Source organism: Carica papaya, chromosome 5 (genome assembly GCF_054855325.1).
Source record: "Carica papaya isolate Zhongbai chromosome 5, ASM5485532v1, whole genome shotgun sequence".
NCBI classification, from domain to species: Eukaryota; Viridiplantae; Streptophyta; class Magnoliopsida; order Brassicales; family Caricaceae; genus Carica; species Carica papaya.
Window position 1 is genome coordinate 30,549,207 of NC_142313.1, and position 12,912 is coordinate 30,562,118.

Below are 12,912 nucleotides of genomic sequence, written 5' to 3' on the forward strand. Positions count from 1 at the left end.
TTTTCAGACGGGTCGTTCGACGTTACGCGCGACTGGAACTAGGGTCTGCTGGTTTATACGCAAATGTGAGTCAAGAAGTAGGGGCATTTTAATCGATATTAGAACGAGAAGGAAAGGTGCAGTGTGAACGCACAAGGAAACAATTAATGAGAGGGGGAGGGAAGGAGAAAAAGTGTATGTATTTGCAGCGCAGAATGAAACAGGTGCGATCATACCAGAACTAATGCAACGGATTCTATCATAACTCCGTAGGTATGGGTGCTTGGGCGAGAGTAGTAATAGCATGGATTACCTCCTGCGAAGTCCTTATATTTCACCCATTTTCTTGTGAAGTCCTCGTGTTGCACCCATTTTTTTGCAGATGATTCTTTCGACGTTACACGCGACTTGAATTATGGTCCTCAGGTTTATTCGCAAATGTGAGTCACGACACTGTAGTATTTTACTTGATATTAGAACGAGAACAGGAGGTGCAGCGCGCACGCACAAGGAAACAAATGACGGGAGGGGGAATAAAAGAGAAGGAATGTATGTATTTGCAGCGCGAAACTAAACAGGTGCGATCATACCAGCACTAAAGCCCCGGATCCCATCAGAACTCCGCAGTTAAGTGTGCTTGGGCGAGATTAGTACTTGAATGGTTGACCTCCTAGGAAGTCCTCGTGTCGCACAAATTTTTTTTCAGACGAGTCGTTCGATGTTACGCGCGTCTGGAACTAGGGTCCGCTGGTTTATACGCAAATGTGAGTCAAGAAGCAGGGGCATTTTAATCGATATTAGAACGAGAAGGAGAGATGGAGTGTGAACGCACAAGGAAACAAATGACGGAGGGGGAAGAAAGGAGAAGGAGTGTATGTATTTGCAGCGCGGAATTAAACAGGTGTGATCATACCAGCACTAAAGCCCCGGATCCCATCAGAACTCCGCAGTTAGGTGTGCTTGGGCGAGAGTAGTAATCGGATGGGTGACCACTTGGGAAGCCCTCGTGTTGCACCTTTTTTTTCTCGGATGGGTTGTTCGACGTTACGCGCGAATGGAATTATAAATCGCTGGTTCATTTGCAAAGGTGAGTCATGGTGCCGGGGCATATTACTTGATATTATAACGAGAAAGAGAGATGCAGAGTGCACGCACAAGGAAACAAATGACGGGAGGGGGGATGGGAGGAGAAAGAGTGTATGTATTTGCAGTGCAGAATGAAACATGAGGGATCATACCAGCACTAATGCAACGGATTCTATCAGAACTCCGCAGTTAAGGGTGCTTGGGCGAGAAAAGTACTCGGATGGGTGACCTCCTGCGAAGTCCTTATATTTCACCCATTTTCTTGAGAGGTCCTCGTGTTGCACCTATCTTTTTGCAGATGATTCTTTCGACGTTACGCGCGACTTGATTTATGGTCCGCAGGTTTATTCGCAAATGTGAGTCATGGCGCCGTGGCATTTTACTTGATATTAGAACGAGTACGGGAGGTGCAGTGCACACGCACAAGTAAACAAATTACGGGAGGAGGAAGAAAAGGGAAAGAGTTTATGTATTTAAAGCGCAAAATTAAACAAGTGGCATCATACCAGCACTAATACAATGGATCCCATCAGAACTCTGCAGTTAAGCGTGTTTGGGCGAGAGTAGTACTCGGATGGGTGACCTCTTGGGAAGTCCTCGTATCGCAACAATTTTTTTTCAGATGGGTCGTTCGACGTTACACGCGACTGGAACTATGGTCCGCTGGTTTATATGCAAATGTGAGTCAAGAATCAGGGACATTTTAATCGATATAAGAATGAGAAGGAGAGGTGCAGTGTCAACGCACAAGGAAAAAAATGATGGGAGGGGGGGAGGGAAGAAGGAGTGTATGTATTTTCAGCACAAAATTGAACAGGTGCGGTCACACCAGCACAAATGCACCGGATCCCATCAGAACTCCGCAGTTAAGTATGCTTTGGCGAAAGTAGTACAATGATGGGTTACCTCTTGGGAAGTTCTCGTGTTGCACCCATTTTTTTTTTCAGATGTGCCCTTCGACGTTATGCGCGACTTTAATTATGGTCCGCAGATTTATTCGCAAATGTGAGTCACGGCGCCGTGGCATTTTACTTGATATTTGAACGAGAACGAGAGGTGCAGTGCGCATGCACAAGGAAACAAATGACGGGAGGGGGAAGAAAAGAGAAGGAGTTTATGTATTTGCGGCGCGGAATTAAACGTGTGCGATCATACCAGTGCTAATGCACCGATTCCCATCAGAACTCCGCAGTTAAGTGTGCTTGGGCGAGAGTAGTACTCGAATGGGCGACCTCCTGGGAAGTCCTCGTGTCGCACTAATTTTTTTTTTTCAGACGAGTCGTTCGACGTTACTCGCGACTGGAACTAGGGTCCACTGGTTTATACGCAAATGTGAGTCAAGAAGCAGGGGCATTTTAATCAATATTAGAACGAGAAAAAGAGATGCAGAGTGCACGCACAAGGAAAAAAATGACGGGAGGGGGGATGGAGGGAGAAAAAGTGTATGTATTTGCAGCGCAGAATGAAACATGAGCAATCATACCAGCACCAATGCAACGGATTCTATCAGAACTCCGCAAGTTATGGGTGCTTGGGCGAGAGAAGCACTAGGATGGGTGACCTCCTGCGAAGTCCTTATATTTCACCCATTTTCTTAGGAAGTCCTCGTGTTGCGATCATACCAGCACTAATGCACCGGATCCCATCAGAACTCCGCAGTTAAGTGTGCTTGGGCGAGATTAGTACTCGGATGGTTGACCTCCTGGGAAGTCCTCGTGTCGCACAAATTTTTTTTCAGACTGGTCGTTCGACGTTACGCGCGTCTGGAACTAGGGTCCGCTGGTTTATACGCAAATGTGAGTCAAGAAGTAGGGGCATTTTAATCGATATTAGAACGAGAATGAGAGGTGAAGTGTGAACGCACAAGGAAACAAATGACGGGAGGGGGAAGAAAGGGGAAGGAGTGTATGTATTTGCAGCGCGACATTAAACAGGTTCGATCATACCAGCACTAAAGCTCCGGATCCCATCAGAACTCCGCAGTTAAGTGTGCTTGGGCGAGGGTAGTACTCGGATGGGTGACCACCTGAGAAGCCCCCGTGTTGCACCTATTTTTTTTCGGATGGGTTGTTCGACGTTACGCGCGAATGGAATTATAATCCGCTGGTTCATTTGCAAAGGTGAGTCACGGTGCCGGGGCATATTACTTGATATTAGAACGAGAAAGAGAGATGCAGAGTGCACGCACAAGGAAACAGATGACGGGAGGGGGGATGGAAGGAGAAAGAGTGTATGTATTTGCAGTGCAGAATGATACATGAGGGATCATACCAGCACTAATGCAACGGATTCTATTAGAACTTCGCAGTTAAGGGTGCTTGGGCGAGAAAAGTACTCGGATGGGTGACCTCCTGCGAAGTCCTTATATTTCACCCATTTTCTTGGGAGGTCCTCGTGTTGCACCAATCTTTTTGCAGATGATTCTTTCGATGTTACGCGCGACTTGATTTATGGTCCGCAAGTTTATTCGCAAATTTGAGTCACGGCGTCGTGACATTTTACTTGATAATATAATGAGTACGGGAGGTGCAGTGCACACGCACAAGGAAACAAATGACGGGAGGAGGAAGAAAAAAGGAGTGTATGTATTTGAAGCGTAAAATTAAACAAGTGGCATCATACCAGCACTAATGCACTGGATCCCATCAGAACTCTGCAGTTAAGTGTGCTTGGGCGAGAGTACTACTCGGATGGGTGACCTCTTGGGAAGTCCTCACATTGCAACAATTTTTTTTCGGATATGTCGTTCGACGTTACGCACTACTGGAACTATGGTCCGCAGGTTTATATGCAAATGTGAGTCAAGAAGGAGGGGCATTTTAATCGATATTAGAACGAAAATGAGAGGTGAAGTGTGAACGCATAAGGAAACAAATGACGGGAGGGGGAAGAAAGGAGGAGTGTATGTATTTGCAGCGCGAAATTAAAGAGGTGCGATCATACCAGCACTAATGCAACGGATTCTATCAGAACTCCGTAGGTAAGGGTGCTTGGGCGAGAGTAGTACTAGCATGGGTTACCTCCTGCGAAGTCCTTATATTTCACCCATTTTCTTGTGAAGTCCTCATGTTGCACCCATTTCTTTTCAGATGATTCTTTCGACGTTACGCGCGACTTGAATTATGGTCCTCAGGTTTATTCGCAAATGTGAGTCACGGCGCTGTAGCATTTTACTTGATATTAGAACGAGAACGGGAGGTGCAGCGTGCACGCACAAGGAAACAAATGACCGGACGGGGATAAAAGGAGAAGGAGTGTATGTATTTGCAGCGCGAAACAAAACTGGTGAGATCATTCCAACACTAAAGCCCCGGATCCCATCAGAACTCCGCAGTTAAGTGAGCTTGGGCGAGATTAGTACTCGGATGGTTGACCTCCTGGGAAGTCCTCGTGTCGCACCAATTTTTTTTCAGACTGGTCGTTCGACGTTACGCGCGTCTGGAACTAGTGTCCGCTGGTTTATATGCAAATGTGAGTCAAGAAGCAGGGGCATTTTAATCGATATTAGAACGAGAATGAGAGGTGAAGTGTGAACGCACAAGGAAACAAATGACGGGAGGGGGAAGAAAGGAGGAGTGTATGTATTTGCGGTGCGAAATTAAAGAGGTGCGATCATACCAGCACTAAAGCCCCGGATCCCATCAGAACTCCGCAGTTAAGTGTGCGTGGGCGAGAGTAGTACTCGGATGGGTGACCACCTGGGAAGCCCTCGTGTTGCACCTATGTTTTTTCGGATGGGTTGTTCGACGTTACGCGCGAATGGAATTATAAACCGCTGGCTCATTTGCAAAGGTGAGTCACGTTGCCGGGGCATATTACTTGATATTAGAACGAGAAAGAGAGATGGAGAGTGCACGCACAAGGAAACAAATGACGGGAGGGGGGATGGGAGGAGAAAGAGTGTGTGTATTTGCAACGCAGAATGAAACATGAGGGATCATACCAGCACTAATGCAACGGATTCTATCAGAACTCCGCAGTTAAGGGTGCTTGGGCGAGAAAAGTACTCGGATGGGTGACCTCCTGCGAAGTCCTTATATTTCACCCATTTTCTTAGGAAGTATTCGTGTTGCACCCATTTTTTTACAGATGATTTTTTCGACGATACGCGCGACTTGAATTATGGTCCTCAGGTTTATTCGCAAATGTGAGTCACGGCACCGTAGTATTTTACTTGATATTAGAACGAGCACGGGAGGTGCAGTGCGCACGTACAAGGAAACAAATGACGGGAGGGGAAAGAAAGGAGAAGGAGTTTATGTATTTGTAGCGCGAAATTAAACGGGTGCGATCATACCAGCACTAATGCACCGGATCCCATCAGAACTCTGCAGTTAAGTGTGCTTGGGCGAGAGTAGTACTCGGATGGGTGACCTCATGGGAAGTCCTCGTGTCGCACAAATTTTTTTTCAGACGGTCGTTCGATGTTACTCGCGACTGGAACTATGGTCCGCTGGTTTATACACAAATGTGAGTCAAGAATCAGGGGTATTTTAATCGATATTAGAACGAGAAGGAGAGGTGCAGTGTGAACGCACAAGGAAACAAATGATGGGAGGGGGAGGGAAGGAGAAGGAGAGTATGTATTTTCAGCACGAAATGAAACAAGTGCGATCATACGAGCACTAATGCAACGGATTCTATCAGAACTCCGTAGGTAAGGGTGCTTGGGCGAGAGTAGTACTAGCATGGGTTACCTCCTGCGAAGTCCTTATATTTCACCCATTTTCTTGTGAAGTCCTCGTTTTGCACCCATTTTTTTGCAGATGATTCTTTCGACGTTACTCGCGACTTGAATTATGGTCCTCAGGTTTATTCACAAATGTGAGTCACGGCGCCGTAGCATTTTTCTTGATATTAGAACGAGCACGGGAGGTGCAGTGCGCACGCACAATTAAACAAATGACGGGAGGGGGAACAAAGGAGAAGGAGTTTATGTATTTACAGCGCAAAATTAAATGGGTGCGATCATACCAGCACTAATGCACAGGATCCTATCAAAACTCTGCAGTTAAGTGTGCTTGGGCGAGAGTAGTACTCGGATGGGTGACCTCCTGGGAAGTCCTCGTGCCGCACCAATTTTTTTTTCAGACGGGTCGTTCAACGTTACGCGCGATTGGAACTAGGGTCCGCTGTTTTATACGCAAATGTGAGCCAAGAAGCAGGGGTATTTTAATTGATATTAGAACGAGAAGGAGAGGTGCAGTGTGAACGCACAAGGAAACAATTGATGGGAGGGGGAGGGAAGGAGAAGGAGAGTATGTATTTTCAGCACGAAATGAAATAAGCGCGATCATACCAGCACTAATGCAACGGATTCTATCAGAACTCCGTAGGTAAGGGTGCTTGGGCGAGAGTAGTACTAGCATGGGTTACCTCCTGTGAAGTCCTTATATTTCATCCATTTTCTTGTGAAGTCCTCGTGTCGCACTAATTTTTTTTCAGACTGGTCGTTCGATGTTACGCGCGTCTGGAACTAGGGTCCGCTGGTTTATACACAAATGTGAGTCAAGAAGCAGGGGCATTTTAATCGATATTAGAACGAGAATGAGAGGTGAAGTGTTAATTCACAAGGAAACAAATGACGGGAGGGGGAAGAAAGGAGAAGGAGTGTATGTATTTGCAGCGCGAAACTAAACAGGTGCGATCATACCAGCCCTAAAGCCCCGGATCCCATCAGAACTCCGCAGTTAAGTGTGCTTGGGCGAGATAAGTACTCGGATGGTCGACCTCCTGGGAAATCCTCGTGTCGCACCAATTTTTTTTCAGACGAGTCGTTCGACGTTACGCGCGTCTGGAACTAGGGTCCGTTGGTTCATACGCAAATGTGAGTCAAGAAGCAGGGGCATTTTAATCGATATTAGAACGAGAATGAGAGGTGAAGTGTGAACGCACAAGGAAACAAATGACGGGAGGGGGAAGAAAGGAGTAGGAGTGTATGTATTTGCAGCGCGAAATTAAATAGGTGCGATCATACCAGCACTAAAGCTTCGGATCCCATCAGAACTCTGCAGTTAAGTGTGCTTGGGCGAGAGTAGTACTCGGATGGGTGTCCACCTGGGAAGCCCTCGTGTTGCACCTATTTTTTTTTCGGATGGGTTGTTCGACGTTACGCGCGAATGAAATTATAAACAGCTGGTTCATTTGCAAAGGTGAGTCACGGTGCCTGGGCATATTACTTGTTATTAGAACGAGAAAGAGAGATGCAGAGTACACGCACAAGGAAACAAATGACGGGAGGGGGGATGGAAGGAGACAGAGTGTATGTATTTGCAGTGCAGAATGATACATGAGGGATCATACCAGCACTAATGCAATGGATTCTATCAGAACTCCGCAGTTAAGGGTGTTTGGGCGAGAAAAGTACTCGGATGGGTGACCTCCTGCGAAGTCCTTATATTTCACCCATTTTCTTGGGAGGTCCTCGTGTTGCACCCATCTTTTTGCAGATGATTCTTTCGACGTTACGCGCGACTTGATTTATGGTCCGCAGGTTTATTCGCAAATGTGAGTCACGGCGTCGTGGCATTTTACTTGATATTAGAACGAGAACGAGAGGTGCAGTGCGCACACAAAAGGAAACAAATGACAGGAGGAGGAAGAAAAGAGATGGAGTGTATGTATTTCAAGCGCAAAATTAAACAATTGGCATCATACCAGCACTAATGCACTCGATCCCATCAGAACTCTGCAGTTAAGTGTGCTTGGGCGAGAGTAGTACTCGGATGCGTGACCTCTTGGGAAGTCCTCATATCGCAACAATTTTTTTTCAGATGTGTCGTTCGACGTTACGCGCTACTGGAACTATGGTCCGCTGGTTTATACGCAAATGTGAGTCAAGAATCAGGGGATTTTAATCGATATTTGAACGAGAATGAGAGGTGCAGTGTGAACGCACAAGGAAACAAATGATGGGAGGGGGGAGGGAAGAAGGAGTGTATGTATTTTCAGCACGAAATTAAACAGGTGTGGTCACACCAGCACAAATGCACCGGATCCCATCAGAACTCCGCAGTTAAGTGTGCTTTGGCGAAAGTAGTACAATGATGGGTTACCTCCTGGGAAGTTCTCTTGTTGCACCCATTTTCTTTTTTTCAGATGTGCCCTTCGACGTTACGCGCGACTTTAATTATGGTCCACAGATTTATTCGCAAATGTGAGTCACGGCACCGTGACATTTTACTTGATATTTGAACGAGAACGAGAGGTGCAGTGCGCACGCACAAGGAAACAAATGACGGGAGGGGGAAGAAAGGAGAAGGAGTTTATGTATTTGCAGCGCGAAATTAAACAGGTGCGATCATACCAGCACTAATGCACCGGATCCCATCAGAACTCCGCAGTTAAGTGTGCTCGGGCGAGAGTAGTACTCGGATGGGTGACCTCTTGGGAAGTCCTCGTGTCGTACTAATTCTTTTTTTTCAGACGGGTCGTTCGACGTTACGCGCGACTGCAACTAGGGTCCACTGGTTTATACGCAAATGAGCGTCAAGAAGCAGGGGCATTTTAATCGATATTAGAACGAAAAAGAGGGATGCAGAGTGCACGCACAAGGAAACAAATGACGGGAGGGGGGATGGAGGGTGAAAAAATGTACGTATTTGCAGCGCAGAATGAAACATGAGCAATCATACCAGCACCAATGCAACGGATTCTATCAGAACTCCGCAAGTTAAGGGTGCTTGGGCGAGAGTAGCACTAGGATGGGTGACTTCCTGTGTAGTCCTTATATTTCACCCATTTTCTTAGGAAGTCCTCGTGTTGCACCCATTTTTTTGCAGATGATTCTTTCGACGATACGCGCGACTTGAATTATAGTCCTCAGGTTTATTCGCAAATGTGAGTCACGGCACCGTAGCATTTTACTTGATATTAGAACGAGCACGAGAGGTGCAGTGCGCACGCACAAGGAAACAAATGACGGGAGGGGGAAGAAAGGAGAAGGAGTTTATGTATTTGCAGCGCGGAATTAAACGGATCCGATCATACCAGCACTAATGCACCAGATCCCATCAGAACTCTGCAGTTAAGTGTGCTTTGGCGAGATTAGTACTCGGATGGGTGACCTCTTGGGAAGTCCTCGTGTCGCACCAATTTTTTTTCAGACGGGTCGTTCGACGTTACGCGCGACTGGAACTAGGGTCCGCTGGTTTATACGCAAATGTGAGTCAAAAAGCAGGGCATTTTAATCGATATTAGAACGAGAATGAGAGGTTCAGTGTGAACGCACAAGGAAACAATTGATGGGAGGGGGAGGGAAGGAGGAGTTTATGTATTTTCAGCACGAAATGAAACAGGTACAATCATACAAGCACTAATGCAACGGATTCTATCAGAACTCCGTAGGTAAGGGTGCTTGGGCGAGAGTAGTACTAGCATGGGTTACCTCCTGCGAAGTCCTTATATTTCACGCATTTTCTTGTGAAATCCTCGTGTCGCACCAATTTTTTTTCAGACAGATCGTTCGACGTTACGCGTGTCTGGAACTAGGGTCCGCTGGTTTATACGCAAATGTGAGTCAAGAAGCAGGGGCATTTTAATCGATATTAGAACGAGAATAAGAGGTGAAGTGTGAACGCACAAGGAAACAAATGATGGGAGGGGGAAGAAAGGAGAAGGAGTGTATGTATTTGCAACGCAAAATTAAACAAGTGCGATCATACCAGCACTAAAGCTCCGGATCCCATCAGAACTCTGCAGTTAAGTGTGTTTGGGCGAGAGTAGTACTCGGATGGGTGACCACCTGGGAAGCCCTCGTGTTGCACCTATATATTTTCGGATGGGTTGTTCGACGTTACGCGCGAATGGAATTATAAACCGCTGGTTCATTTGCAAAGGTGAGTCACGGTGCCGGGGCATATTACTTGATATTAGAACGAGAAAGAGAGATGCAGAGTGCACGCACAAGGAAACAAATGACGAGAGGGGGGATGGAAGGAGACAGAGTGTATGTATTTGCAGTGCAAAATGATACATGAGGGATCATACCAGCACTAATGCAACGGATTCTATCAGAACTCCGCAGTTAAGGGTGCTTGGGCGAGAAAAGTACTCGGATGGGTGACCTCCTGCGAAGTCCTTATATTTCACCCATTTTCTTGGGAGGTCCTCGTGTTGCACCCATCTTTTTGCAGATGATTCTTTAGACGTTACGCGCGAATTGATTTATGGTCCGCATGTTTATTCGCAAAGATGAGTCATGGCGCCGTGGCATTTTACTTGATATTAGAACGAGCACGGGAGGTGCAGTGCGCACGCAAAAGGAAACAAATGACGGGAGGAGGAAGAAAAGAGAAGGAGTGTATGTATTTGAAGCGCAAAATTAAACAAGTGGCATCATTCCAGCACTAATGCACTCGATCCCATCAGAACTCTGCAGTTAAGTGTGCTTGGGCGAGAGTAGTACTCGGATGCGTGACCTCTTGGGAAGTCCTCGTATCACAAAAATTTTTTTTCGGATATGTCGTTCGACATTACACGCTACTGGAACTATGGTCCGCTGGTTTATACGCAAATGTGAGTCAAGAATCAAGGGCATTTTAATCGATATTAGAACGAGAAGGAGAGGTACAGTGTGAACGCACAAGGAAACAAATGATGGGAGGGGAGAGGGAAGAAGGAGTGTATGTATTTTTAGCACGAAATTAAACAGGTGCGGTCACACCAGCACAAATGCACCGGATCCCATCAGAACTCCGCAGTTAAGTGTGCTTTGGTGAAAGTAGTACAATGATGGGTTACCTCATGGGAAGTTCTCGTGTTGCACCCATTTTCTTTTTTTCAGATGTGTCGTTCGAAGTTACGCGTGACTTTAGTTATGGTCCGCAGATTGATTCGCAAATGTGAGTCACGGCGCCGTGGCATTTTACTTGATATTTGAACGAGAACGAGAAGTGCAGTGCGCACGCACAAGGAAACAAATGACGGGAGGGGGAAGAAAGGAGAAGGAGTTTATGTATTTGCTGCGCGAAATTAAACAAGTGCGATCATACCATCACTAATGCACCGGATCCCATCAGAACTCCGCAGTTAAGTGTGCTTGGGCGAGAGTAGTACTCGGATTGGAGACCTCTTGGGAAGTCCTCGTGTCGCACTAATTATTTTTTCAGACGGGTCGTTCGACGTTACACGCGACTAGAACTAGGATCCGCTGGTTTATACGCAAATGTGAGTCAAAAAGTAGGGGTATTTTAATCGATATTAGAACGAGAAGGAGAGGTGCAGCGTGAACGCACAAGGAAACAATTGATGGGAGGGGGAGGGAAGGAGAAAGAGTGTATGTATTTTCAGCACGAAATGAAACAGGTGCGATCATACCAGCATTAATGCAACGGATTCTATCAGAACTCCGTAGGTAAGGGTGCTTGAGCGAGAGTAGTACTAGCATGGGTTACCTCCTGCGAAGTCCTTATATTTCACCAATTTATTTGTGAAGTCCTCGTGTCGCGCCAATTTTTTTTCAGACGGGTCGTTCGACGTTACGCGCGTCTGGAACTTGGGTCCGCTGGTTTATACGCAAATGTGAGTCAAGAAGCAGGGGCATTTTAATCGATATTAGAACGAGAATGAGAGGTGAAGTGTGAACGCACAAGGAAACAAATGACGGGAGGGGGAAGAAAGGAGAAGGAGTGTATGTATTTGCAGCGCGAAACTAAACTGGTGCGATCATACCAGCACTAAAGCCCCGGATCCCTTTAGAACTCCGCAGTTAAGTGTGCTTGGGCGAGAGTAGTACTCGGATGGTTGACCTCCTGGGAAGTCCTCGTGTCGCACCAATTTTTTTTCAGACGGGTCGTTTGACGTTACGCACGACTAGAACTAGGGTCCGCTGGTTTATACGCAAATGTGAGTCAAGAAGAAGGGGCATTTTAATCGATATTAGAACGAGAAGGAGAGGTGCAGTGTGAACGCACAAGGAAACAATTGATGGGAGGGGGAGGGAAGGAGAATGAGTGTATGTATTTTCAGCACGAAATGAAACAGGTGCGATCATACCAGCACTAATGCAACGGATTCTATCAGAACTCCGTAGGTAAGGGTGCTTGGGCGAGAGTAGTACTAGCATGGGTTACCTCCTGCGAAGTCCTTATATTTCACCCATTTTCTTGTGAAGTCCTCGTGTTGCTCCCATTTTTTTGCAGATGATTCTTTCGATGTTACGCGCGACATGAATTATGGTTCTCAGGATTATTCGCAAATGTGAGTCACGACGCCGTGGCATTTTACTTGATATTAGAACGAGAACGGGAGGTGCAGTGCGTACGCACAAGGAAACAAATGACGGGAGGGGGAAGAAAGGCGAATGAGTGTATGTATTTGCAGCGCGAAATTAAACAGGTGCGATCATACCAGCACAAATGCACCGGATCCCATCAAAACTCCGCAGTTAAGTGTGCTTTGGCGAAAGTAGTACAATGATGGGTCACCTCGTGGGAAGTTCTCGTGTTGCACCCATTTTTTTTTTAGATGTGCCGTTCGACGTTACGCGCGACTATAATTATGGTCCGCAGATTTATTCGCAAATGTGAGTCACGGTGTCGTGGTATTTTACTTGATATTTGAACGAGAACGAGAGGTGCAGTGTGCACGCGCAAGGAAACAAATGACGGGAGGGGGAAGAAAGGAGAAGGAGTTTATGTATTTGCAGCGCAAAATTAAACAGGTGCGATCATACCAGCACTAATGCACCAGATCCCATCAGAACTCCGCAGTTAAGTGTGCATGGGCGAGAGTAGTACTCGAATGGGTGACCTCTTGGGAAGTCCTCGTGTCGCACTAATTTTTTTTTCAGATGGATCGTTAGACGTTACGCGCGACTGGAACTAGGGTCCACTGGTTTATACGCAA

The 12,912-nt window shown here is 46.5% G+C and overlaps 8 non-coding genes and 14 pseudogenes across 8 annotated transcripts; all 22 read left to right on the forward strand.

Moving 5' to 3' along the window:
- Positions 1 to 555: 555 nt before the first annotated feature.
- LOC148262992 (5S ribosomal RNA) lies at positions 556 to 674 on the forward strand (annotated as a pseudogene).
- Positions 675 to 878: 204 nt separating this feature from the next.
- On the forward strand, positions 879 to 997 carry LOC148262993 (5S ribosomal RNA; annotated as a pseudogene).
- Positions 998 to 1,558: 561 nt separating this feature from the next.
- LOC148262994 (5S ribosomal RNA) lies at positions 1,559 to 1,676 on the forward strand (annotated as a pseudogene).
- A 204-nt stretch (positions 1,677 to 1,880) lies between these two features.
- On the forward strand, positions 1,881 to 1,999 carry LOC148262995 (5S ribosomal RNA; annotated as a pseudogene).
- A 207-nt stretch (positions 2,000 to 2,206) lies between these two features.
- LOC148262996 (5S ribosomal RNA) lies at positions 2,207 to 2,325 on the forward strand (annotated as a pseudogene).
- Positions 2,326 to 2,673: 348 nt separating this feature from the next.
- Positions 2,674 to 2,792, forward strand: LOC148262997 (5S ribosomal RNA). Its single transcript, XR_015820421.1, has one exon. It is a non-coding gene; the product is annotated as a 5S ribosomal RNA (ribosomal RNA).
- A 205-nt stretch (positions 2,793 to 2,997) lies between these two features.
- Positions 2,998 to 3,116, forward strand: LOC148262998 (5S ribosomal RNA). Its single transcript, XR_015819964.1, has one exon. It is a non-coding gene; the product is annotated as a 5S ribosomal RNA (ribosomal RNA).
- Positions 3,117 to 4,348: 1,232 nt separating this feature from the next.
- Positions 4,349 to 4,467, forward strand: LOC148262999 (5S ribosomal RNA; annotated as a pseudogene).
- Positions 4,468 to 4,669: 202 nt separating this feature from the next.
- On the forward strand, positions 4,670 to 4,788 carry LOC148263000 (5S ribosomal RNA). Its single transcript, XR_015820985.1, has one exon. It is a non-coding gene; the product is annotated as a 5S ribosomal RNA (ribosomal RNA).
- Positions 4,789 to 5,348: 560 nt separating this feature from the next.
- On the forward strand, positions 5,349 to 5,467 carry LOC148263001 (5S ribosomal RNA). The gene has a single exon (XR_015820315.1). It is a non-coding gene; the product is annotated as a 5S ribosomal RNA (ribosomal RNA).
- A 558-nt stretch (positions 5,468 to 6,025) lies between these two features.
- LOC148263002 (5S ribosomal RNA) lies at positions 6,026 to 6,144 on the forward strand (annotated as a pseudogene).
- A 560-nt stretch (positions 6,145 to 6,704) lies between these two features.
- Positions 6,705 to 6,823, forward strand: LOC148263003 (5S ribosomal RNA; annotated as a pseudogene).
- Positions 6,824 to 7,028: 205 nt separating this feature from the next.
- On the forward strand, positions 7,029 to 7,147 carry LOC148263004 (5S ribosomal RNA). The gene has a single exon (XR_015820746.1). It is a non-coding gene; the product is annotated as a 5S ribosomal RNA (ribosomal RNA).
- Positions 7,148 to 8,029: 882 nt separating this feature from the next.
- Positions 8,030 to 8,148, forward strand: LOC148263005 (5S ribosomal RNA; annotated as a pseudogene).
- A 209-nt stretch (positions 8,149 to 8,357) lies between these two features.
- On the forward strand, positions 8,358 to 8,476 carry LOC148263006 (5S ribosomal RNA). Its single transcript, XR_015819962.1, has one exon. It is a non-coding gene; the product is annotated as a 5S ribosomal RNA (ribosomal RNA).
- A 564-nt stretch (positions 8,477 to 9,040) lies between these two features.
- On the forward strand, positions 9,041 to 9,159 carry LOC148263007 (5S ribosomal RNA; annotated as a pseudogene).
- Positions 9,160 to 9,714: 555 nt separating this feature from the next.
- LOC148263008 (5S ribosomal RNA) lies at positions 9,715 to 9,833 on the forward strand. The gene has a single exon (XR_015820700.1). It is a non-coding gene; the product is annotated as a 5S ribosomal RNA (ribosomal RNA).
- An 882-nt stretch (positions 9,834 to 10,715) lies between these two features.
- Positions 10,716 to 10,834, forward strand: LOC148263009 (5S ribosomal RNA; annotated as a pseudogene).
- A 209-nt stretch (positions 10,835 to 11,043) lies between these two features.
- On the forward strand, positions 11,044 to 11,162 carry LOC148263010 (5S ribosomal RNA; annotated as a pseudogene).
- Positions 11,163 to 11,722: 560 nt separating this feature from the next.
- On the forward strand, positions 11,723 to 11,841 carry LOC148263011 (5S ribosomal RNA). Its single transcript, XR_015820201.1, has one exon. It is a non-coding gene; the product is annotated as a 5S ribosomal RNA (ribosomal RNA).
- A 559-nt stretch (positions 11,842 to 12,400) lies between these two features.
- On the forward strand, positions 12,401 to 12,519 carry LOC148263012 (5S ribosomal RNA; annotated as a pseudogene).
- A 206-nt stretch (positions 12,520 to 12,725) lies between these two features.
- Positions 12,726 to 12,844, forward strand: LOC148263013 (5S ribosomal RNA; annotated as a pseudogene).
- The last annotated feature ends 68 nt before the right edge of the window (positions 12,845 to 12,912 follow it).